The following is a 26,261-nucleotide window of genomic DNA, read 5'->3' as shown; positions in this document are numbered from 1 at the left end:
TTCTATAAAATGTTGTTAATCAGTTAATTAATAACAATATTTATTAATTTTTGGTAATTTACTAACCGTACTAATAAGAATATTTAATTTTTGGTAATTGATTAGGGAGTGGGGCAACATGATACTTTCTTATTGGTTTAAATAAGATACCTTAGGAAAGAGATTATATGAATATTTTTAGGTAGTTGGGTGACATGGCTTAATGAGAGTGGTGAGAAGGGGAGAGGAGAGAAAGTCAAAGAGAATGCAGGGTGGGGATAATGGAGCAAGGAGAGTCATGGTGACGGGGACCTATGCGATGTAGGGGCTTTGTTAAGCTAAAGTTAAACAACAGAAATACATAAGAGTATATAATTTTTTTATATTTTAATGTTTTAATAAACAATCCAACCAAACTCAATAAGAGTTGGTCGGTTTTCTAGTATTTCAGATCGGCTTTGGTTTAATAAACATATATTAATATTTTATATTTTAAATTTAATTTCTTAGTATTGGAAAGTAAGAAAATTCCCATATTTCTTAGTCTAAAATATTTTATATCATAGATTTAATTTTTGTAATTTATCTTTTAATAATATCATTGTAATTTATGAAATTTAAAGTTAATTTTTAAGTTTAAATCTTTTGAACAAACAAACTAAACTGAAAATAGACCCAAATCGATACAACCCTAGTTGGTGAATTTTTAGTAATGGTCAATCGGTTTCGAGTGGCAAACTGCGGACTTAACCAGATCGATTTAGTTGGCGAAACAGGCTGCAACTGAACTGAACCAATAATTGAACACTCCTAATTTCAACAAAATTTATAGTCTAATCTATACTAAACAATAATAGTTTAATCTCCAATAATTATTGAAAATCTATAGCAAACGTACACAATCATTGAAAATAAGTTTATAATGAAAATATAATAGATATATAATAAAAATACAATAATTACAAAAATATAATAAATACTAAAAATATACTAAATTAGTCAATAAATAGTGTAATCTCAAATAATAGTTTAATCTCTAATAAGTATTAATCTATAAATTATAAAAAATATATAATTACAAAAAATAAATTTATAACAAAAATACAATAAATATAATAAATTAAATTTCAAAATTTAAATATTAGTTGTTTAACCTCCAATAATTATTGATAATTTTCTATTAAATAAAAAATAAAAATAGATTTAAAAATAATTATTGAAAGCATATTTACAATATTATTTAGTTATTGTAATAATATTTCTATTTAAATTCTTAAAATATTAATTATTTATTGAATTTAATAATCTATAAAATTATAATTGTACTATTATTACATAATTCGCTATTAATTTTGTAAAATATTAAATTATTATTAATATGAATATTATGAATTCTTTTATAATTATTTTTCTACCTTTAAGATTTTTTTTAAATTTATTACATAATTTCGTTATTTTAACTATTTAAAATTTTGTCATGTTAAATATTTTGTTATTTAAATATTTAAATGAAATGTAAAATATTTAAAAATTTTCATTATTTGAATTTTGTTTATTTTCATGTTATTACGTAATATTAAATATTTTGTTATATTACTTAGCTATTTTTAATGTTTTTATTCAATATTTTTAGTTATTGAAATATTTAAATAATGTATTATTTTTTAATGTTAAATTTTTATTGTTGAATAATTCATAAAATTTTAATTTATATTGTTACTACATAATTTTATGATGAATTTTGTAAAAATATTGAATTATTAATATTATAAATATTATTAAATATATTAATTTTTTATGTTGTGAATAAATATTTTAAATTTAGTATATAATTTCCTTATAACATTTAAATAGTTCTAAATTTTTGTAATTGAAACTTTCTTTAGATAGATATAGATAAAAAATGGGGGAGAGGATAAATAAGAATTATATATAGTTTAGGAGAGAATCTCTCTACTAAATTAGAGATAATTTAAGAGATAAATAGGAGTTAGAGATAATTTAGGAGATAAATAGGAATTAGAGACAATTTAGAAGGAAGTGGGGGGAAGTGGTGCCACTTGGCTAAACATTAGAAAAGCTTTATGGTTGTTAGAAATAGTTTGGTATATGTGATTTCTTATTGGTTTAATGGGTAATTATGTGGAATTAAAAAATAAAAAATTCAAGAAAACAGAAAATTAGAAAGGGGGGTTTCCTGCAAGGAGAGCTATGTTGACATGGAAAGATCAGTTTTAATATATATATATATATATATAGATTATTCTTTTATTGCTTCAACTTTAGGGAAAAATCCTTATTCTAATAAGATTCAAACACATATCTAATATATCAAACAAGTCATAAATTACCAAAAAAAAGCCATATAAAACCTTAATATATACTCATACAAGCAGAAGAGCATGTGCTATGCACGTGTATCTAATGTAAAAATATATATAGTAGTATATATCAGACCATGATTCGATCCATTTGCACCCTTAAATGATATAAATTTGAAGATGAGCATGATTGAATTTTTCGTGTCTGGTTAGAAACTCAGTCTTGTACCTTGGCAGCAATGTATTATAGAACAGTGATGAGGTAGACAGGAGCACCAACAATAACACGTTCAGCATATTTTCTAGATTTCCGTAACTTAATAGCCAGTCTTTGATTTATATAGTAGTTTGGTGTCTGGCAGTGACCGATGAGAGAGGAGCTCACAATCGAATTGAGCAATTGGATCATCTATCCCCTAGTTTCTATCCCATCCAATACATTTTGAACACGTCATCTTTGCCCACTTAATTGAAAGTAACGGAAAATGGATGCTAACAACGAGAGTTCTGTTATGGATGCATCGCCCGGCAGTGCGTAGCACGCACAGCAGGCCGCACAGCAGCAGGCACCGCTCGATAGCGCGCAGCACACAGCATGCACCGCACGGCAGCAACACTAGGCAGCAGCATGCATCGCACGGCAGCAGCACTAGACAGCAGCACGCACTGTACGGCAGTAGCACGCACCTCACGGCAGCAGCACTGCAGACGCGCGCACCGCCCGACAGCAGCAGTAGGGTGGGGCCCACATAACAGCTCATCAGGGTGGGTCCACACTTATCTTACCACATCAGCTCTGCTCACCAACTCGTCGCCAGCTTCACCATTCCTTATCCCTTATCCCTTATCCCTTATCCTTATCTTATCTTATCTTATCTTAAGTAAGAGTTGTGTTACCTTTAGGAGTAGGTAATTAGAAGTTTGAGTTTAAGTTGGATTACCCTAGCCTAGCCGAATCCAACAAGGAACCCCCTTTTGTAATCTCCTATTTAAGGAACTATGAGTGGAAATAAAGGCATTCAGTTTTTCAGTCAAGAGAAGAGTGAGGAGAGTTCGGGTGGTCTCTTGGACAAATCACCCATTAGGAGAGTTCGGGTGGTCTCTTGGACAAATCACCCATTCGGTTTTCCACAATAGGTTCTGCACACAAGGGAAGGCGCAAGGGAAAGTAGGGCCTTCTCCCCGTGGACCGACCGGTGACGAGATCCTACGCCCGGGCCCATAACATTTTGGTATCAGAGCCTACCGTCATGGGAGAACAGGAGCCACTGTCTTCCAGGGTCCACGAACTGGAACATAGGCTAGCAGAAACCAGCATGGAGGTTCGTGAAGTCAAGGAAGATGTCCGGGAGTTGCGATGCCTGCTGGAAGCATTCCTCTCCAACAAAGAAAGGAGTTCTAAGGGAATCACCAACACAAATAGTCGTCGTCCAGACTGGGCAGAGGCATCCAGCGAATAGCAGATCGCTGTCCCGACAGCCGCAGTTATTCCCAAGTATAGCCGTTTGGAGTTTCCCTCATTCAGCGGCAGCGGCAGCGGCGACCCACTGGGATGGTTGTACCGCTGTGAGCAATTCTTTCATAATCAGCACACGGAGGAGAAGGATAAGGTCAGCCTGGTCGCGTTCCATCTGACAGACGAAGCGCAGCTCTGGTTCTACCGAGTGGAACAGGAGGAACTAGGACTTAGTTGGGATCAGTTCAAGTCATATTGTCTCCTCAGGTTCGAATCACCATTGACAAGCAACCCGCTGGGCGAGTTAGTCAACCTCAAGCAAACTGGAACCGTGGCAAAATACCAACGCCAGCTCCAAACCCTTCTCGCCAGAGCAACCTCGGTTCGCGTAGATCAGCAAGTCGACATGTTCACCGCGGGGCTAGCAGAACCCCTAAGGGTGGGTGTGGAGATGCAACACCCTCCCAACCTGGTCACAGCCATGAACCTAGCATGTGCCTTCGAACGCAAACTACAGCTCAGCCACGGAACCGTCAGTATGGGACGGCCTCCATCAGCATGGGCATCCCCGGAACCAGTCGGAGTGGCTCCATACTCAGCAGCTAGCCAAGAACGAAAGCCATAGACAAGCACTAATCCCAGATCGGCATCCAGTGCAGGGAGCAGCGTCGTTACACCCCCCATTAAGCACTTGTCCAGGGCTGAGATGGCAGAACATAGGGCGAGGGGGCAGTGTTTTAATTGCGATGAACTCTACTCAGTAGGGCACAAGTGCAAGAGAGTTTTCTGCCTCCTGGTGAAACAAGAGGAAGATGAGGATGAACCCCCTTCATGGGAACCCGATCCAGGAGGGCAAAGCCATTCCACCTATCCAGGATTCCTTTGACGGTGTTTTCGACACCCAATTTGAGCTTGAGGACAAGCTCGTAGTCCAGGAGGGGTGTGATGTTATGGACGCACCGCCCGACAGCGAGCATCATGCACAGCAGGCCGCACAGTAGCAGGCACCGCCCGGCAGCACTACACAGCAGCACGCACCACTCGACAACGCGCAGCACGCACCGCCCGACAGCGCGCAGCACGCACTGCCTGGCAGCACGCAACACGCACCGCCCGGCAGCATGCAACACGCACCGCACGGTAGCAGCACTAGGCAGTAGCACGCACCACCCGGCAGCAGCATGCACCTCACGGCAGCAGCACTGCGAGACGCGTGCACCGCCCGACAGCAGCAGTAGGGCGGGGCCCACATGACAGCTCATCAGGGTGGGTCCACACTTATCTTACCACATCAGCTCTGCTCACCAACTCGCCGCCAGCTTCACCATTCCTTATCCCTTATCCTTATCTTATCTTATCTTAAGTAAGAGTTGTGTTACCTTTAGGAGTAGGTAATTAGGAGTTTGAGTTTAAGTTGGATTACCCTAGCCTATCCGAATCCAACAAGGAACCCTCTTTTGTAATCTCCTATTTAAGGAGCTATGAGTGGAAATAAAGGCATTCAGTTTTCCAGTCAAGAGAAGAGTGAGGAGAGTTCGGGTGGTCTCTTGGACAAATCACCCATTAGGAGGGTGGTCTCTTGGACAAATCACCCATTAGGAGAGTTCGGGTGGTCTCTTGGACAAATCACCCATTCGGTTTTCCACAATAGGTTCTGCACGCAAGGGAAGGCGCAAGGGAAAGCAGGCCTTTCTCCTCGTGGACCGACCCGTGACGAGATCCTACGCCCGGGCCCATAAAAAGTTCACTCTTTATCAAATATGTTTAAACCCTTCGGACATATTCTCTCTTTTCATTCCCAAATCCCATTGCGAGAGTTCTCCTCTTCTCCCTCCCCTCTCCACCCACCGCCCCTTCATCGCCATAGCCGTCAATAGTTCCACCTGAGCTGCTTCAAGTTTCTCTCTTGTGGTTCTTCTCTCTCCCCACCGACACGCTGAGTCACAATGGGTTGTACTCCGGCCACACCAGAATCCCGCTGTGAGAGTTCTCTTCTTCTCCTTCCCCTCTTCACCCACCACCCCTTCGTCGTCGTAGCCGCCGATAGTTCCATCTAAGCCGCTTCAAGTTTCTCTCTCGCGGGTCTTCTCTCTCCGCACCAACACACTATGTCATGACGATGTTGTACTCCGACCACACCTGAATCCCGCTACGAGAGTTCTCTTCTTCTCCCTCCCCTCTCCACTCACTGCCCCTTCGTTGTCGTAGCCGCTGATAGTTCCATTAGAGCCACTTTAAGTTCTCTCTCGCGGTTCTTCTCTCTCCCCACCAACACGCTGCATCGCGATGGTGTTGTACTCCAGCCACATTAGGAACCCTCCTCGTCGATGTTGTATTCCAGCCAATTCCGTAACCTTGCACCCACTTCAGGTTTATTTTCAAGTTTATTTACATATTGTATATTCTGATTAATGTATTTAATCTATGCCAGAAAGAAAACATATGAGACATGCCCTGTTTGTTTTTGTGTACATGTCTTCGTTCCTTGCAAAACATGTGGCTTTCCATTAACAAAACATGTGGCTTTCCATTAACAAATCACTTCATAGTGCCATTCTGAGTCTACAGTTTAGTTTCAAGCTTTAAAACTTGGCACTAGAAGTTGGTCGTAAAAGAACATGTTGTTGTTGCAAAAGACTTCTTGTTTAGTTTTATGAAGAAGCATTTGTTTTTTGCAAAAATTGGATAATCTAATTTTTTGAAATGCTTAGCCAGCTTTTCAATCTGCTTGTTTGTAATATCATAATTGAGGCACCACAGTGTATGAACCTTCAATGTAACAAAAATAATTGAAACATATTTTAAACAGTCAAATAGAGAAATTGATAAAATGCTCCCAATGTAATAAACTAACCTCTAGAAGAACATCTCGAGGACTACTTAAAACCAAGTCACTGAAAATGAAGGGGAATTTAACATAATTGCAAGTGAGATGTAGAATGCAGAGGTGATGGCAGGTGGATTTAGTGAATCTGCTAGACTTCACCTAAATAGAATTGATGTTAAAGAGGGAGAAAAATATTGAGGGGAATAGTAGTGATTGTGTGTCTAATGTTTGGGGGGTTGATGTTTCCAAAGAAACTGAGAAGGCTCTGGTGTTAGATGGTTTCAGCTTTTTAGAGTTGGTATGCATTTGTGATAATTAGAGTTGTGGAAACAATGAGAAGTTTGAAGGTCATGAACCATCTTTGTCAAAATATGGATGTAGTGAGCTGATTGGGGGAAACTGAAGGTATTGAGAGCTCCAAGGAATCTGAAAGTTCTTGTGGTGATGCCGTACTGATGGATTCTGTATCTATAACCCAAGTGTTTATTGGAAAATTGGGGTAGATTTAGGAGGAAAAGGGATACAAGTTTAACTGAGATTTATAAGAGAAAGGGGGTGAAGGCCAAAATTAGAAATCAAATCTATGTTAGAAGCAGTAGTATTTTGGACCTAGTGAAGAAAGAAGTGGAGAAGAAGTTGGGACCATTCTTTAATGATCAAAAAAAGATGTAATGTTAGATGGTATTTTCTTGTTTACTCTCGTTAAGCCATCCAACAAATGAGTTTCCCATAGGGTATTTCAGAGTTGAGAGTTAATTCCATGCTTCAAATGTTTTTGTTTCCATTTATTCTGCAAATTGTCACATCAATAAAAATTAAAACATGTTCTTGAACTATATTTTGTTTTGAGAGCAAACAAAAAAATAAATTGGTTTGTTCCAAAAGGAATCATCAAAATGGTGATCTTTTAAAATAATAAAAAAGAACAACAATAGATATGGTAGTTGGGAGTGTTGGAAATTAATGTATTTTTTGTTTATTTCAGTTAAGTTGTAAGAAGACCACCTCTAGTTTTTTTCCTTATAATCTGTTTAAGTACACCCAACACATGAGTCTCTCATATTAATCCAGCATAGTTAGGAGTGTTGGAAATTAAATCTAAGGTTGCTTGTATACATTGTGCTGGATGGGGCCCTTTATGCACTTGGTGATTCATTTCCAATTGATGATTTCTAATTGTTTATTTTTCTTTTTATCTGATGATATATAAGTTGCTAGATATAAGATGATTTCTCATTCATTGACATATAAACCTAATAGCATGCCACCATTGAAATTTGAAATACACCAGGGAATCCAGGCAGGATTTTCTATAGATGTGTAAGTCTCACCTTAATCTATAAAGATTCAAATTTATAGTTAGATCTTATTATGCTTTTTTAACAACTATATTGTCATTTTTATTTGCAGGAAGACCGTGGTTGTTCCTTATTCAAATGGTGTGATCAACATCTCAAAGAATTACCAAATGATGAGAATTTACAGATAGTACAAGATGATGGTTCAATAGTAGATTTGTTTCAAAGAGATGTATTAAATGAGATAATAATGGAGCGGGCATTTTTTAAACACAAGATACAATTGGAATTGGTCAAAATTAGAAACATGTTAACCTTGCATTTAGTAACATTAGTTGTTTTATTAGTTTTAATTATTACATTGCTCTTTCATTTGTAGAGTTTAAGATAGATCTCTGTATTAAGTTTTATATGGACTTAAACAGGGGGATACTTTATCTAAACTAGATTTATCTAAACTAGTTTAGTTTTTAAAACATTGATCTGAATGGTTGATGTGGGTGTTATTATTGGTTACATAGCATCTAAGATAGCTATCGAGTTGAGTTAATCCAGGGGCACATATTAGGGCACCCGACGCCCTCCATCCTTAAATAAATTATTTTAAAACTTAGTTCAAGTATTCATGTTTTGACTCCATAAATGTCATATAGGCAATTTGACTTTAAATGTATTTGGCCAAATAAATTTGAATGAGTCAACATCAGCTAGCTGTAACCATGGGTAAGACAACACAAAGGCTATCCAAAAGGTTTCATCTGATGAACATTCTGAATTGGATATCTATATATAACTATATATAGAGAAAGGCTACTAATTTTATTTCTCATTTGTTAGCTCATGTACTATCATGTTTGGGTAGTACAACGAACACTGCATGGTTCTCAATTGTACTTAGAGATTTATCATTTGTCATTTGAGTAAGGATTAACTAGACACAATAGCTTTAATTGGTTGTGGAATCAATGATAAAGTCTTCACGCCAATAGAACAATAGGTAGGATTAACAACCCTTTAGGTTGTATTTGGTTTAAAGGAAAAAGTAGAAAAAGGAAAGGAAAGGTAGGGAAACCTTTACAAACCTTGTATGGGTTGCCCTACCTTTTCCTTTAAACCAAACATAGCCTTAATTTCTCACTGTGGGTCTCATGTCTTTTATCACTAATGAGGACATTATCGTTCTACAACCTGCTGAATAGCTATGACCTTCGACTAATCCTAATTCTTATTATTTATGCTAACTAACTAAAATGTTTCACACTTGCACTTGTCATCTAGTAGCCAATCTTGTACCAATACCTATATAACAATAACATTATAAGGGTGTGTTTAGTATGAAAGAAAGTAAAAGATATGGAAAGGAAAGGTATAGAGAGAAACTTATATAAGAATTGTACAAGTGTCCTTCTATTTCTTTACTAGTTGGGGGATTTCAAACAAGCTTTTTCTTTTTTTTTGTATAACACATCTCCAACTTGGGGCCTATGATTATTACAATGGGAAGATTTCTCACCAGTTATAACTTGAACAAAGTAATAATAAATCACTCACACACATAGATCGAGCCCATGGTTAATTAATTACGTAGCAATATTATAAGGAGGCATTCAACTATTAAACTAAAGTGTAGCCACTGCGGTAAAAAGACTGGTGGACCCTCAAGATGGGTTCAATTTAGGATTATCCCTACAATTCCAGCTTGAACATCACTTATGGATCTCAAACTACCATTGAACGACAAAATAAAAGCTATGGGAGGTTGGGAGAAGAGTGTAGCTGGTTTGAGGGGCAAAAGGAGAAGATTTCAAAATTTGTGTCAAGATTACCATAGATGATACCCGTAAAACATCTATTAGTCAACATCTAGAAAAATGCTAGAGCAAGAATGCCTTCTAAATTCCTCTTCACTTCTGCTTCTATTTTGAAATACCCTTCAATTTTGCTCCTCCTAAATATCCACATCACTGCATGAATAATTTCTCCCAAACACCCTTCCATTTCCCCATTTTATATAACCCTTCCATTGGTGAATGAAATCACAAGTTATTTGGAGGAGCCCAATGATATATGCCTTTCCAATAGAGGTCAAGAAAGAATTTCCAGATTCCACAAGTCCCTTGAAACTTATCAACACATCTCTACTTTTTTTTTGGAAAAATAATAGAATTAACACATCTCCTCATAACCAACAAGACCACAAAAATAATAGAGAAGTGGTAGTCTTTCCTACTCAAAATCAAGTAATCAACTGAGCTTGGATTTGTCATTCTCCTTCTAGTTGCAATTTTCTTGCCTTGGCTATTTTATAATATAAATTCAACCAATGGAACCAGATCCAAAATGAAGATGCATCAAAGTTCATCTTTGGTACTTTAGTGTCCAGAGGCGACCTCTTTAAAACCAAAACAAAACTAACCAATCACAACCCATGGTGTTTAGGCCATAAGACTATCCAAATCACTATTTCCAAGCAAATAGGTACAAACAATGCAGCTATTTATTGATTTCTAATTGCCATTTAAAATCCCATATTTACAATATTACACTTCAAACTGTTGTAGGATGTATGAGCCCCTCACCAGGAATCCTTCCTATCGAGGCCTTCTACTCCACTATAGAGAAGAAGAGAAACATACATATAAAGCAAGTTAGCATTGATAGGTTCTTTCAGCTTCTGGGATGAAGTAAGCCCTTGTATTTAGTCCAACCTTATTTTAGCTTCTGGGATGAAATCCTACAATAATGGAATCTTTCAGAATATGTGAACACTACACTAATAAATAATTTCAACAAATAATATAAGTCAAAATATAAACACCTACAATAGCATCAAACATTGGAGGGTAATCTGGGTTGTGATTTGTTCCAAAAAGCCATTGTGATGAATTCATAGTAGATCCCTAAAAGAAAGGGGCAAACAACAAACTGTTTTAGTGGGGCAATCGAGAATATTCATAATCTATAATTTATAAATCCTAAAGCAATGGAATTCTCTTTTACTAATAAAAGAATGATTCATAGCTATTTTGATATTCAATTCCACACCTTGCTCATCTAGCTATTATCATTAGTCGTACCTGACGCCATTGAAGCCTATAAAAAAATACAACACCCATTAAATATCATTCAAAAGCCATTTTAAGATCTGAAAGACATTGTAATTTATTAGAGCTTACTTGTAACAAGCATGTCATATATGGAATTCTCCATTGAGATGGATTGGTATTTGATTGATATATACCAACAAACTGATTAAGATCAATAACACGTGTCATGTTCCCACCCTGTGATACTTATTAAACAACCGAGAAAAAAAGAATAAATGAGCATAAAGCATCATATAAAAAATAACTAATAATACAAATATAATTTGATATAGTACTGAAACAGTTTGAGATGAAGGATGAGCTTCCATGGCTGTTGTAGACAAGATTTGTGAGTGGGCTGGGGTGTTTTTTCTACATCTCTTTTTCTTCTCAAAATGTTCGTTTTATTCTACCACTCCCACCCGTTTTGCCACTCTTATTTTTCTTTGCAAGTCTTTTTACATTGCTTGTAACATTATTAGATGCTACAACATTCTTTTCTCCCTCATTGTCTTCTAGTTTTTGTGAGTTTCACCCATATGAGAAGATTCTAATTGGTTGGATTGTTGTAGACATGCATGTGAGCCATCTTCAAGATTATTAGAAAAAGCATTTTGTGCATTAATTGAATATTCCTCTTTTATTATCTTTTCAACTTCATTTCGAGTTTTATGAAAGCCTCTCAATGCATACAAGTAAGCCTTCTCATTTTCTGCAACCCATTTGATAAATCTCTAGAAATTCTAACCAATTCAGTGGCCCTCCTAGTTAATTCACAATTTGGATCAAGATTGATTACATAACCATGATAATATATTGTACTTCCATCCTTTGCATCACTTAACCATCTTTGTAAAATATATTGTATTGGAAGTTTAATTATTCTATTATCAAACAACACTCTCAATCCATGAGCATAAAATATTCCAACAAACTCAAAATTTTTGCAACTACATGAAATTAACAAATTTAATGGTGCAAATGTCGCGTGATATTCATGATTAGTATCATATATGTTAGCACCCAATTTTTGCTCAGACCCTTTTTAGACCCATCTCCTACATTCCAGATGCCTGATCAAACCCCACCAATCACTTTTAAAACATGCCAAAACCCTAAGAAACCAAAGTTTAGCCCAAATGCCCACAAATCCACCATTAAATCTACTTGATTCCCTTTTGATGGTCTTGATTATGCCACATTACCGTGCCTGATCCCTGATCAAAATCCATCACATAAAACAAAAATCCTCAAACAACCATCACGCAAAATTTCAACTCTAAATTCCTGAATTTAGCCAATCATCCATCAGAAATCCCATTTCAATGCATATAACATGATCAAACCCTTCCAATAGCCTCATGATCCCAATCCATATGTACCCACCAAATTTTATCCCAAAATTTCCTCATTTGACTTAACATCAAGCTTGGATTATGTTTTGCGAATCGTATTGATTAAAATCTCACCTGTCACAAACCTCCATCATCAAATCCATATTTGACCAATCAGACCCCACCAGCATGTTCAATGACCCAAAGAATCCCAACATATCAAATTTCATGACTAAACACCTCCATTTGATCGTTGAAAAAGTATGATTCCATTTTGGACCCTTTCGTTGATTGAAAAACCATAAGATAAGACCCTGATCTGAACTAAATCAGTCAATCCACACCTCTAATCAAAGATCCATCACTTCTATCAGATTCGTTATGTTTGAAAATGCCTACCCACCAAATTTCATTCCAAAATTCCCCCGTTTGACCATTCATCAAACAAAGGTTCTATTTCAGTAAATCTTAGTGATCCGAACTTGTCAGTCACAAATCTCAATCTTCCCGAGCCCATTTGTCTGATCAGACCTCACCACTATTTTCAGAGACCCAAAAAAACCCCAACACACCAAATTTCATTACTAGATCCATCTATTTGACCGTTAAACTAGATAGATACCTTTTTGACGCACCCGATTAAACCGCCACATCAGCTGTCCAACCCAGGATCTTAAGTGGGTGGGGTCTGATGTCAGATCCTTACTTAACCCCATTAAAACACATGGACCAATGATTTTGAGCCTAATAGGCTTAAAAAATCCACAATACCAAACAGGCCCCCACTTAAAACCAAAAAAGCACAAAACTACTTTTAAAATCTCATTAAATTTATGTTTTTTGCCACTATCAGCCCCAAATACGGGGCCGCAATGTCTGGTACGCTCCAATCCTTCATTAGACGCACAAAACCCACGAGAAACCACCCAAAATTGAGAAGATTTGTTGCACAAAGACGGAATGGTCAACTACAAGCCCTTTTTCTCTCAAAATCCTTTGCCTATTTCGATGAAAAAACTCTGATGAACTACAAACATTGTAGCTGGACGAATTTTAGACCCATCTCCCTCCATTCACTCTATAAATAGAGGCTCAACTCGAGCTTGAAGGGGGAGGAGAGTTTTCCAACTCCTGTAACACACCCGGCTTACTTGAAATCCCGGAACCCATGAAGCCAAGCTCAAGCCTTATCCTCTGTTTTCCAGACTCAACGCTAGAAATGCTTAGCCTAGCTCTTTCCTTGTTCAAGTTTCATTTGAAGTCCTTTCAGCTTCTAGAAGGCTTGTTTCAAGGTCGTACACAAGAGGTAAGCCTCTCATTCCACCATCTCTTTGCTTTTAGTTTAGTTTCAGGTTGCTTAAAGCTCTGAAATCTTGGGAAATTTGCATTCCCGGTTTCCTCCGAATTGAGAAAAAGAGGTAGAGATGCAAGAGACTTAGGGAAACTAGTACCTAAGACCCGATAACATCACCTCAAATCAATTTTGTGCGAAGTTGGGAACATTTTCGCCAGATTTTAGGAGCTTTGAACAATCTTGTTAGTGCGTGTTTCCACTGGAATTTGAGCCTAAATTACTCCCGTAGTGGGATGCTAAAGCAACTTGGAGAGAGGGGTGCCTAACACCTTCCCTCTCCCAATCCTTTGAACCCAATGCCTTTTAGTGCCTTTCCTTGGCGGAGAATGGAGTCACTATCAAGGCCAGTAAACCATTTTTCAAACCAAAAAATGAGGGCCCATTTCATCTAAAAAATGGGTGACAACTCCAAACCCTTTAGCCGACCATGAGCTTCCCAGAGCTCACAATATAGGCTCAACTTGTACTTAACCTCTTCTCCAATTTGAACATTGCTATTCATGAAACACTATAAAGATTTGCAATACTCTTTCTCAAACTCTTTGAAAATGGTGGGTGTATAATTCTCTACAACATGTTGTAGAGTTGGCACTGGCATGCTCGAGTGGGGCTTACTTTGAATCATCTTAAAATCCATCTCCAGTTCTTTTTGACGTCTATATTTTACAACTCTTTCAAAATTGTCAAAAAAATGAGATAGATTTAATGATGATTTTGAATAACCTCTTAGTATGCTATTAATGCTCTCACTCCGTTGTGTGCTTTTCATATTAGTAGAAAAATGGTTCTCCCCATAAACTAATGCCCACTTCTCTTTCACCTCAAACAACCCTTTCATCCATGAATTTTCCTTTAAATCATGTTTACAAAGCATATCTTCCCATGCTACAAGAAAGTCATCATCCTCTTCAAAATCATCAATTAGCTTACTAAAATCCCTTTCAAAGTTCTTAAAACCCACAAAATACATGAGACAGATGTTTCACTGCATTCTGGTAGATGTGCCAAATACGAAGTCGATGATTAACCTCTAGAAATACTTGTTGTATTGCTTTGGCCATTGTAGCACATTGATTTGTCAAAATTGTTGTTGGCATCTTTCCACCCATTGCATTCAAAAAGGATTCAAACACCCACTTAAAAGACTCACTAGTCTCATCATAAAGTAAAGCAGCCCCAAAGATCACAGTCTGGCTATGGTGATTAAGGCGAATGGGCATTGGTCTCTATTAGTTCTAAAGGTGGTGTCAAAGCAAATAACATCCCCAAAATAATGGTAGTCAGATACCATTCTCGCATTTGCCCAAAAGATATTCGTTATTTGATCTGCAACATCAAGTTGTACGGATTGGAAATATGAGGAGTTTTCCATCTATAATTTCTCAAAAAATTTGAAAATAGCTCCAACACCTCCCATTTCCATATTTTTTTGCCTCTTTGTATGTAAATAATTACGATAATAAACACTAGTGAACTCCAAATTCTCTGCCCCTCCAACCTAATTAGCCATGTATTCTATGGTTGCTTTTGGTGTTATCCTTGACTTATCTGCAAGATCGACTTGAGTAGTTTCGGTCACTGCCATTTTTCTTTGTGACCTTAACATGAATGTCTTACTTGGGGGCATGACCTCATGATTGTGTTCCTTTTCGAATCAAGTTATGCAATATTGTCTATTTTCTACAATAAATATGTATGCCTTACAACCAGTTCTTGTATTATCACAATGCTTTGCATTAACTGACCGCTTATCTTCTTCACAGAATCCTTGTGAAGAACAACAAAAAAAATCCATTCTCTTATAGCCCCACTTTTTGTGTTGTGTGCTTTGCTCTTTCTAATACTAATCAAACCCTTCTGTCGTATTCAATGTAAAAAAAAAAAAATATGCTTCATCCAATGTGTTAAAAACCATTCTTACTTTTGGTTCTTCTAATTTGTTTTTTGTCTCAACATCAACCCCATTATCAAATACCAATTTGCGAGCAACTTGGCATTCAACAATTGTATGATAATTATCAACAATACTACACAAATGAATACAATCTTCTTCTTGCATACTCATTTCAAAATTCTGCAAATTATAGAAATAAAATACCAATATATGGAAAATCCTCATATAAGCATAAAATCTAATTACATAATTGGTCAAACAAATATGAATGAAAACCTCACGTTTCATTTGAGTAGCAAACAAATATGCATGAAAAATTCAAGTCTCATAAAAGTTATTTTCAAGTCTTTTTATTTATAATATTGGTTTTAACAATAGCAAACTTGATGTATTGCTGCTTATATTCAACAGTTTTCAACACTCCCAGTTCTGCTAGATTAAACAACAAACCAATAAAAAACAAAGTCCTGTTCGAGTCCCTTATTTCAACCATATAAAATAAACTACAAAACCTTCTTTTATAATCATCATTAAACTCTTCTTCCTCTTCATTATTTTATTTTCTTCTTAAGATTCTCATAGGTGTTGTTTGAGTTGGTCCCTCTCCATGTGACCATATAATGATTTGACTTCTGACACAATGTCAATTTTAAATATTTTCTTAATGTCAATGATGAAACAGTTTGGTGCTTATGCAATTGTAGAAGGGTGCAATTGTTCAGACCATTGTAGGAAGGACGTTTAATGACTTGGTTTTGAGCAGTCTTTGAGATGTTCTTCTAGAGGTTAGTTTATTACATTGGGAGCATTTTATCAATTTCTCTTTCTATAAATTTTTCTATTTGACTGTTTAAAATATATTGGAATTATTTTTGTTACATGGAATGTTCATACACCGTGGTGCTTCAACTATGAGACTACAAACAAATAGATTGAAAAGCTGGCTAAGCATTTCAAAAATTTAGATTATCCAAGTTTTGCAAAAATAGATGCTTCTTCAAAAAACTGAACAAGAAGTCTTTTGCAACAACAGCATGTTCTTTTACGATCAACTTCTAGTGCTAGGTTTTAAAGCTTGAAACTAAACTGTAGACTCAAAATGGCACTATGAAGTGATTTGTTAATGGAAAGCCACATGTTTTGTAAGGAATGAAGACATGTACACAAAAACAAATAGGGCATGTCTTATATGTTTTCTTTCTGAAATAGATTAAATACATTAATCAGAAGAATACAACATGTAAATAAACTTGAAGTGGGTGCAAGGTTATGGAGTTGGCCAGAATACAGCACCGGCAAGGGTTGCAACAACGAGGATGGTTCCTGATGTGGCTGGAGTACAGTACCGTCGTGACACAGCGTATCGGTGGGGCGAGAGAAGAACCGCGAGAGAGAAACGGCTCAGATGGAACTATCGGCGGCTGCAGCAGTGAAGGGACGGTGGGTGGAGAGGAGAGGGAGAAGAAGAGAACTCTCGCAGCAGGATTCAGGAATGAAAAGAGAGAGGTCGGGTTAAACAAATTTGATAAAAGAATGAAGTCCACACCGCTGTTAGCATCCATTTTTCATTACTTTCAAATGAAGTCTACACCGCCATTAGCATCCACTTGCTTGATTTTGGGTGTTCAATGGTGGTGCCGTTGATAGTTATCGTTTGGGAAAGTATGTTGAATGACGATGGAGTGTGGCAAAGTTTGGTTTGTTCTGCTGATCGGTGGGGTGTGGGTTAGAGGTGTAAAACAGGCTAGCACGGCATGGCCCATGGCCGAGCCCGCACAGACCTGTGCTAGGCCACAGGTCGAGCTTGTCCGTGGGTCGAGCCTTGGGGCAGGATGGGTCATTGACTAGGCTAAAGTTATTTATTTAAAAAATTAAAAAAAAAACTTAAAATTTTAATTTTATATGAATTTTAATGTATACAATTACTTATATATACAATAATTAAATAAATAGTATAATAAAATTGAAAAAAAAATATTTATTTAATTAATATATTATATACTATATATTATTATATAATTATTATTTATATGATATATTATATTATATATAAATATTATATTTATATATATATATATATAAATATTATATATATATATAAATATTATCTATATATATATATATAGGTCGTGCCAACCTGCGGGCCAGTGGCACAACACGATAGTGCGGGCCAGTGGCACAACACGACAGTGCGGGCCATGCTGGTCTGACCCGCTGACCTAAAACCTCAAGTCCGACATGGCCCATCAGCCCATACAATCATGCTGGGCCACAGCACAGCCTGTGGACCATGGGGCCGAGACGACTCAAAATCATATTGGGCCATGCCAGGCCACGGGCAACATGGCCCGAATTACACCTCCAAGTGTAGTGAAAGATAAAGAACAACCTCATACCTTCGCACGTGACTGAGACAGTAAATGAAAGAAGAGAAAATAAACATGTGAATGACAACTTCTACTCTCATTCTGCATTTATTTGCACGAGACAAACAATTTCACATGTGGATACTATTTATTATATGAACAAAGAGGCCACATTTCCCAAACCACCCTCTTCCTTAGTGGTAGCCGGTAGGAGGCCATGCTAAGCACGAGCATGGAGATGGACCAATGGTTGCTTATTTATGTCTAGTTGTCTTATAAGTGATTTGGATCAATCAATTTATATTCATCCAATTTACTTGTTAAGGTGCATGGGCAAGGAAGTGCATCAAGTTTTTATTACACGATCTATAAATACACATTATTGATAACATATGGACCCAAAACTCATCTTTTTTGTTGAAGAATCAAACAGTCAAAAGATCACAAGAATTGAATCACCCAATCAAGCTTTACCGAGAAATGGGGCCCAATGCAACATAGTTCCATCCAAAACCTACTCTTGCTAGGAAATTATGAAGAGAGTTTCCTAATGTTCCACCTAGTTGAAGAAGGGACGAATGTGAACCTTTTAAGCCAAGGACCTACCTTTCTCAACACACATATGATGTGTTAGTGGCCATGCCCCATGACCCCTCTTACCAATCTTCACCACTATGTAAACCACTTATGAGAATTCCCCCTCAACCTCTAGGTGTGAGAATACAAGGGTGCATCTATTGTCAATGCACCTATCATGCCCATGACTTCTTTTTATACAGAAATATGCCCATGACCTACTTGCAATATGTGCAATAATCAATCTATACAGCTCTTGAGAAGCCATTCCATTTGTACCCAGTTAAATAGGATTTTAGAAGGCATAAATATCACCCACACAATGCCCTGTAATGTGTATTGTGTAAAAACATAAAAAACATCAGATGCACCTCCAATTCATGGCCTAATATATATCAATGCTCTTTTTTTGGTCGCTTATTCCATTGTCAAATTGGTCACAAAGGCAGAAGGGAAATGCATGAATTGCCAAAGTTGGTTCTACAAAACTATTTTTTTTTTTTCATGCAATAACAGTTCCCAAATAAACATGTGAGTAGCAACCTTTACCCTCATTCTACATCTATTCGCATGAGGCAAACAAATTCTCGTGTGGATGCCATTTATTGCATGAAGAGGGGAGACCTCAAAATGATTTAAGACTTATGACTAGCACCTGTAACACCCGATCACCTCGCCTCTGCCTTTAACCTTGATTTTCATCTGATTGGTTGTGAAACCCTCCACGCCTCCATTCATAATGGATCCTATATCCATAGACTTAAGTTGGACTCAATTATGATCCATAAAAAATAGATGCAATTATACTTGGGTCCAAAATTTGCAAGTCTAAAGTCTCCTTGCAAAGGGATTCATTGGGACTTGCGCGTGATATTTGGTATGGCTTCCATTTACGTTTATACTTGATTTATCTTTAAAATCAAGAAAAATTGGTTGATAAACATTTTTCTGCCGTTGTTTGATAGCTTGGTGCTATTAGACATTAAATAAGCAAAACACTCGATAATGTGTTGGAAGAAACATTAAAATGAAGCTTCCCCTAATAATTGATTCACACATAACGGGAAAAAACGTTTAGAGGAAATGATGATAAGGATGAATCCCCTTTGCAACCCGACTAATATTCTTCACTCTTAAAGCTTATCCTCCTCTTCTTCTCAAAAATTAGTTTACCATCACATCTTCTGCCACTTTCCCTTTGATAACCCCCAAATTTAAACTCCACAACCCCACTAGTCCTCTCGTTTTATGAAATGCAGTAGCACCATCCAAGCCGATGCCATGCCAATGGCGATTTGAAGCCAACGTGGTCGACCAAGCGGCCTCAACCGCAACTACAGAGGTTGATATGGTGAGGGGCCGTCAAGGGGTTTGGGATTTCGACATTTTTCAAAGGGGAAGAAAATTATTATTGATGTTGGATGAAGCAATGTGGGGGGTCATGGTGGTCTTGGGTACCTGTGCTCATCTTTTGATGAGAATGAATTTGATCTGGGATATTGAAGAAGAGTAAATGATGATCTAAAAGCGGCTACATATCCTCATTTAATATTGAATTGGAAGTCAATCTTTTGGGGGCAAGAAAATTGTTGAAGGATGGAGAGGATTGCAGCCATGGAGCCTCGGAGATAGGCCGTATCGTCTATTGGGAAACCTTATGAGCTGAGGTATTAAAAGTTCTATTTACAAACCTGAAAGTAATATTAAAGTTCATATTGGAAATTAAGTTCCTGGTTCTCAACAAAAATCAGTGGCAGAACTAGGAAAGATCAGTAGTCTTTTGTAAAGCTTGAACAATCTATTTGGCATCTGAGTAAATGCAAATATTCTTCTGAGTCCAATTTTGTAGTTCTATTAAGACTTGCATGATTCCAAACAATTCAGCTTGGTCAATAGAAGTAGGTTGTGAAGTTCTTCCAACAAGAACTTTAATGCAAGTTAAATTTGTAGTTAGTATAATAATGCCAAAACAGAAAAGAGAATATGAGATTTTTCCTGCATCAGTGAATATAATTAGCTCAGTAGCATTTGAAATGGATAATTGTATTCTATGGTTCTTAGGGAAAAAAACTATTTGGATTTGATTCATAGCAGAACTCCATGGACTGTTGAAAATTTTGGTTAATAATAATGAGAATCTTCTGTGGCAAAAGTTGTTTATCCCTAGCATGCCATATATAGTAGCAAGCAATAGCTATCCAACTTAAGATTTTAATAAAAAGTTGATTATCAGAGAGTTGGTTATATAAATTTTTTAGGCATGAGCTCCAAGAATCTTGAAAGATATTGTGCAATCTTAAGTTCCAAGGATTTCCAAATAAAATGGCTTGAAGAAATTGACAATGGATAAAAAGATGAGTGATAGATTTTTCTTCCTCATTGCATAATACATAAAGTGTTGGAGAAGATGGGGTCACTGTAACTTTGGAGGAGACGCTCTGAGGCGTGTCTGAAGACACTGTCTTTAGAACGTTATTTGCCCCCACTCAGTTTCACTGAGTTTGCTGTTGGGTTACAGGCAAATTCGTTCACAAGATACAATAGAGCCTTGGGCGAGAATCAGCAACCAGCAAAGTTGAAGAGTCTCCAAAGAAACCTTCTATGAGACTATAGCAGACCGGACTGAGAGAGAGAGAGATAGTGAATTTCAAAATTGTGTGTTTTGGAGTCTAATTCATGCTCCTTAAATAATTTGTGAAGAGGTATGAAGAAAATGTAGGTGCTGGTTTAGAGAAGGCACATTGAACAGTCACAATTTCAAACATTGTGACTGTTTAAAAAGTAGTTAACAGTTGGTGACTGTTAACTTTGAATTGTGCCTCTTGATCACACCCGATCGAATTGTAACCGTTGATCTCATCAACGGTGATCAACAGTCATCAACGCACCAAAACTAGAGCCGCCCATCGCGAGCAATGTGGGTGCATGCAAAGTGCGAGCAAAGTACGCCTCTAAAGCGCCCCATTGCGCCACACACACGCGCGCGCACGCGTTGCGCGGTATCGAATCCCCATACTCTCCTCTACTAATTCTAAGGAGTGTAAATAAGCTCCTATTGAAATACTGAAAACAAAACTTATAATTTTCCAACGTGGGACAAGTTCAAAACTGGGTTTTGTAAGAGAAAAACTGATTTTTTCAATCAAGTGTATAGGTGCAATTTCTCATGTAACTGATCAATCAAACCCATTGGATTTAATCTCTCATGAGATTAAAATCCAACATAAAGTTTGTCTGAAAAATCCACAAATATAGAAGACTTTACTGGAATAAAATTATTAATTATTCTCCAGAACAAAAGTTGATAACGGGGAGGAACAGTAATATGCCAGATTTTAGATAAACAAAACTTAAGATCATCAGAAATGTTTGGAAGGAGAATTCTTTGTTTTTATATACCTCCTTGACAGTGTATTTCCCAAAGTGGTGACAAGTCCATATCCAACTTACCTCATCGTTGGAGGAAAAGATAGGTATTTTCAAGATATTCTTAGATTCCTCGTTTGAAAATAGATAATGGATTAAGTTAGTGTTCCATTGTCCTAGAGAAATGAGGGAAGATATATTCATATTCCTAAACTAAGGGGCTAGAGGAAAAGGTATCCATTGAAACTGGTGATTTATTTGAATCCAGGGAAGGACAATAAAGCCCGAATTCTCATTAACAAGATAACCAACTTCAGAGGCTAATTCCATAATCATTGGACAAACAGCTTTCCGATAGATGGACCCATAAGAGGTCATTGAATAGGGAATAATGTTATGATTTTTAAGATATTTTGATTTCCATAATTGGGCCCATAACTTGTGTTGGAGATCCTCATTTAATACCGAAGTGGAAGTTAATATTTTGGGGGCAAGAAGAATGTTGAAGGATGGAGAGGATTGCAGCCATGGAGCCTCGGAGATAGGTTGCAGAGTATGAATCATTTGTCCCCTAGGGACAGAAAATTTCCTATCCCATCCAATGAAATACTACCATGACACCTATTTGTTTGAAATTCAAATTTAACGGAGTCCAGACTTAAACCATAGTCCAACTCCAAAAAGCATTAAATTTTATTAATCCACTCAATTTTAATGAACTCCTCTTTTCTTCTTCCTCTTCATCGCCACTACAACAAACCCCGCCCCTCCGCTGTATCTCTTCTTCCTTCGGCCCTCCTTTCGCACAAGGTGACTGTTGAGAAGAGATCCTAAATAAAACAAGCTGATGGAATACTGGAGAAATGTTTCTTTGCTTATAACACTCCTAGTCAGGATGCTTCACTATTGTTGCCCATATGGCTAAGGAATTGGGTTTCTTTGAACTCTGTTTCTCTTTCTTTTTCTTTGTAATCCTTTTATTACCAAAAAACAAAAACAAAAAAAAAAAGCTCTTGTTAGGTAACTCTATCTAACATCCTTAATTTCCCCGGCAATAATTCACCCTTTAATTTGGGCTTTAAGGCTTATAGTAAGAGGTAATGCCAAGTGAGTTCCGTCCTTAGAGAGAGTGGCTTGTTTTTCGCACCTGGTGCATCGATACAACTCATCACACCATTTGGATGGTCTCGTCGGCTTTGGGCTCGGACTAGATGTAACATTGATGACATGGGAAATGGTAAATGCATCACTGGAGACTGTAAAGGACTAAAGTGTGCGGGCAGTGTTGCACCATCCGTTACACTTGCTGAATTCACCAATGTCAATGACACTAACAATGATTTCTACGACGTAAGCCTCGTAGACAACTTCAATGTAGGTATGGGAGTAAGGGCCTCAGGTGAGATAGGAGCTTGCCAGTATGCTGGTTGCATTTCCGATCTCAACCATGGCTGTCTAGAAGAATTGCGAGTAACAAAGAGGGAATGAGAAGAGAAGAGAAGCAGCAGCAGTTCCGATGGTGGAAGAGATTTGGGTTGTGTGGGGGGAGTGGTTCAGTGCTATATAGGGGTGGCGATTGGTTGTAGTGGCGGTGGAAGGAAAAAGAAAGGAGTTCATTAAAATTGAGCAGGTTAATAAAATTTAGGGGTTTCTATAATTCACATTGAATTATAGATGGATCTTGCTTGTGGATGGATGTCAAATTCACATTCATGATGCGGTTTATAGGGCTATTAATTGACTAGGAGGGGGTTGTAATTTCAGATTTCTAAATGGACTGCATCCATTTATCCATAAAATTTAATAATTTTTGGAGTCCAGACTGTCGTTAAATTTGAGTTTCAAACAAATAGGTGTCGTAGCAATATTTCATTGGATGGGACAGAAAATATGGACATAGGATCCGAACTCGGCAACATCGAGAGTCATTATGACATGAACAATGTGATCGGAGCACATAATCATGTTGTTGTCATTCGAGATGGAAGGTCGATTGTTGTGGTGGTTGGTGGTATAGTCACAATATTCTGAGACGATAGAACTTGGGAGGGGGGAGTTCGAACAAGAGAGGAAAGTGTGGTTGTGTTTTATTATTTTTTGTCTTTTTGTTTCTCGTTCAATTAGTTGGACCATTATTAATTGAATAACTCCATTAAATCTCTATTAACTCAAAAAATAAATGATGTGCTCGATTTTGATTTGTAGGTTCTTGCTTCCCGTAAACCGACGGGTGATGCAAACTCCATTTTGGGACAAACACACACATAGTGATGAGAACGAATCCAGTGAACCCATAGGTTCATGATGAGCGTATACCCTCCAATAGGAGGCGCGCATGTCATCTATTCAAGTCAAGCCATTTCCATAACGTTATCTTTCTATTAAGTGGGTGTATACGATTCACCCGGTCATCGAACAAAAATAATCCAAAGCTTTCATTCTGAATCATTCAAACTCCCATTCCTTCCATTTTTTTCAACCGAGCCCTAGCCCTAGAGTAGGAGACCATCAGCGATTTCTGAGCACAACTGAACTTCGGTGGTGGTAAGAAATACTTGGCGATAAGTATCTGTTCCTTGCTTACCGCTCTTGCAAGGGGGAGATATATCAGAGGAGCTGACGAGATGGTGAGTTTGCACGAGCAAGGGAAGCTCTGGCCACTCTTTCAAGGAGTCCCACTCGACCACTCTAGTGGCCCATGTGACAGCTGCATAGGGATACAATTTGTGTTGTGCTTCAACTGCAATGGCAATTGCAAAGTCAGTCTTGATGAAGGGATTGATGATGGATGGCCTAACTGTTGCCAAGAATGCAATGAGAATAGATTGACCATCTGCCCAATGTATTGGTTTTCTTATTATTTTGATTTTGCGGTGCTTTGAGTTGAGAAATTAATTAACTGAAACTACCGATGTTCTGCATATCAATTTGTGTATGATGGGATCACCATTAGTTTGATGATGTAAATTCAACTTTCAATAGAATAAAATTAATCCCTCTCTATGCACAGTTTTTAGGAAGTTGATGAAGAAAGGACATTCTTTATTTCTTTTTAATGGAATTAGATAGATCATTTCCTTGTTGAAATAATGGATTATCAGTTTGTTACTTCCCCATGCATAGAAAGACACTTGCAAGCAGAATCTTTGCAATTTGAAGATTCAAATAGATGCTTACTACCGTTAGAGTTCGGTTGTGCTCAGAAATTGCCAATGGTCTCTATTAGGGTTCAGTTGAAAAAAAGGGAAAATTCCTGATTAGTACCCTATACTTTGGATCGAGTGACAATTTGATCCCCAAACTATAAAATGCAATAATCCAATGCCTGAATTGTCGAAATGCAACAATTTAGTATCTGTCGTTGATGGATCATCAGTTATGTATATCATGTGAACTCACGTGCAATTTAAGACTTTGACAATACCAAAATTACCCTTGAAAATAAAACACAGTAGTGTTCATCATCTTCTTCCTCAAGAAGATGAAACAGACCCTAAGCTTTTGTACTTGGTTGAGGGAGGGGGAGAAAACGTGAGGGAGAGAGATTAAAATCATAAACAATGGTGAGTAGAAGAAATACTGAGGTTGAAAATAAAATTGCTATTATGTATGCATCATTTAGATCGCAAAGCTGCAATGTAATTCGTAGCTGGAGGGAGCCACCGATAGCAGCAGCAACAGCAACAATGGCAATGGCAGCAAGGTTCAAAGTATTGATACGATACGAGTTTTCGGCCGTATTGTATCAGCACTTAGAAACGGCCGAAACTCTTTTTTTTTAGTTTTTTTTTCAAAGTTTGGTTTTTTGGAAAGCTTATAACCTGTTTTTTATTATTAAAAAAATTGGTGTTTTCAAAAGATACGATACGATACACCCGATACGGGGCGTATCGTATTGATACTTTGAACCATGGATGGCAGCTTGAAATCTTAACAGTAGCTCTAATAGTGTTCCCTTGGTAAAGTCCATCTCCTCCGTCCTTCATTCTCTCAACCTTCAAAACCCAAACTCCTAAAATCTCGCTTCTTCTCCTCTAGACCAATTCACACCATACTTGAATCCCAATTTGGTGACCCAAGTTGTTAAATCCCAAACCAATCCTCACAAGGCTCTCTTCTTCTTCGGCTGGGCCTCAAATCCTGACCCTAACCCTAACAACTACTACCACACTCAGTGCTGCTACTCCGCCATGGTTGACCTTCTCATCTCCCATATTCTATAGCTTTAGCTCTTCTTGAATCGTCAAATAAACTCTTTGACTCCATGGTTGCCAAGTTCATCAAGGCTTATGGAGACCATGGCAAATGTCATTTTAGGGATCATGGTGAGAACGAATGACATAGATCTAGCTAGAGCTTTCTTTGATCAGATTCTGAAGGAGGACATAGTGAAACCTGATGTCT

The 26,261-nt window shown here is 37.3% G+C and overlaps 1 pseudogene; it reads left to right on the top strand.

The window, feature by feature from the left end:
• Positions 1-23,084: 23,084 nt before the first annotated feature.
• Positions 23,085-23,888, top strand: LOC148803648 (pathogenesis-related protein 5 pseudogene; annotated as a pseudogene).
• The last annotated feature ends 2,373 nt before the right edge of the window (positions 23,889-26,261 follow it).

This window comes from Nelumbo nucifera, chromosome 1 (genome assembly GCF_055504915.1).
Source record: "Nelumbo nucifera cultivar China Antique chromosome 1, China Antique-T2T, whole genome shotgun sequence".
NCBI classification, from domain to species: domain Eukaryota; kingdom Viridiplantae; phylum Streptophyta; class Magnoliopsida; order Proteales; family Nelumbonaceae; genus Nelumbo; species Nelumbo nucifera.
This window is presented reverse-complemented; position numbering and strand designations above follow the sequence as displayed.